This window comes from Panthera uncia, chromosome B4, assembly GCF_023721935.1.
Source record: "Panthera uncia isolate 11264 chromosome B4, Puncia_PCG_1.0, whole genome shotgun sequence".
In the NCBI taxonomy this organism is placed as follows: Eukaryota; Metazoa; Chordata; class Mammalia; order Carnivora; family Felidae; genus Panthera; species Panthera uncia.
This window is the reverse complement of record NC_064809.1, coordinates 79,111,336-79,113,120: the sequence shown is the minus strand read 5'-3', so window position 1 is coordinate 79,113,120 and position 1,785 is coordinate 79,111,336.

Genomic DNA, 1,785 nt, shown 5'->3' with positions numbered 1-1,785 from the left:
CCTGTATTCCCCTCGAGGATTTTGATGGTTTCATGATGCACATTTAGGTCTTTCATCCATTTTGAATGTATTTTTGTGTATGGCGTAAGAAAGTATTCCAGTCTCATTCTTCTGAATATTGCTGTCAAGTTTTTCCAACACTATTTGTCGAAGAGACTGTCTTTTTTCCATTGGGTATTCTTTCCTGCTTTGTCGAAGATCAGTTGACCCTATAGTTTTGGGTCCATTTCTGAATTTTCTATTCTGTTCCATTGAACTAGGTACCTCTCTCTCTTTTTTTTTAATTTTTAAAAATATTTATTTATTTTTGAGAAAGAGACAGAACACGAGTGAGGAAGGGGCAGAGAGAGAGGGAGATACAGAATCTGAAGCAGGCTCCAGGCTCTGAGCTCTCAGCACAGAGCCTGATGTGGGGCTCGAACTCATGAGGCATGAGATCATGACCTGAGCTGAAGTCAGATGCTTAACCAACTTAACCACACAGGCATCCCACTATGTATCTGTTTTTGTGCCAGTACCAGGCTGTTTTGATGACTAAAGCTTTGTAATATAGCTTGAAGTCCGGAATTGTGATGCCTCCAGCTTTACTTTTCTTTTTCAAGATTGTTTTGGCTATTTGGGGTCTTCTGTGGTTCCATACAAAGTTTAGGATTGTTTTTTCTAGCTCTGTGGAAAATACTAGTGGTATTTTGGTAGGGATTGCATTGAATGTGTAGATTGCTTTGGGTACTACAGACATTTTAACAATGTTTGTTTTTCCAATTCATGAGCATAGAAAGTTTTTCCATTTCTTTGTGTTGTCTTCAATTTCCTTCATAAGTGTTCTACACTTTTCAAGGTACAGATCTGAAACGTTTTGATTGGATTTATTTCTAGGTATCTTATGGTTTTGGTGCAATTGTAAATGGGATTGATTCTTGATTTCTTTTTCTTCTGCTTCGTTATTGGTGTATAGAAATGCAACAGATTTCTGTAGTTTGATTTAATATCCTGCAACTTTGCTGAATTCATGTATTAGTTCTAGAAATTTTAGTGGGTTTTTTTATTTTCTACATTGGCTACCTTGTTGTCTGCAAATAGTGAAAGTTTACTTCTTCCTTGCTGTCTTTTATTTCTTTTTGTTGTATGAGTGCTGAGGCTAGGAGTAACAGTAATCTGTTAAATAACAGTGGTGAGAGTAGACATCCTGTCTTGCTCCTGACCATAGAGGAAAAGCTCTCAGTTTTTGCTTATTGAAGATGATATTAGATGTGGGACTTGCATACATGGCCTTTATGATGTTAAGGTATTTTTCATCTATCCTTACTTTGTTTAGGGTTTTTTTTAATAAAGAATGGATGCTGTATTTTGTCAAATTCTCTTTCTGCATCTGTTGAGAGGATCATGTGGTACTTATCCTTTCTTGTATTAATGTGATGTATTATGTTGATTGATTTGTGAATATAGAACACCTTTGCAACTCAGGAATAAACCCCATTTGATCATGTGAATGATTACTTTAATGTACTTTTGGATTCAATTTGCTAGTATATTGTTGAGAATGTTGAATTCATGTTCATCAGGGATATTGGCCTGCAGTTCTCTTTTTTAGTGGAGTCTTTGTCTGGTTTTGGAATCAAGGTAATACTAACCTCGTAGTTTGGTAGTTTTCCTTCCATTTCTATTTTGAGAACATTTGAGAAGAATAGGTATTAACTCTTCTTTAAATGTTTGGTAGAATTCTCCTGGAAAACCATCTGGTCCTAGACTTGTTTGTTGAGAGATTTTTGATTACTGACTTAATTT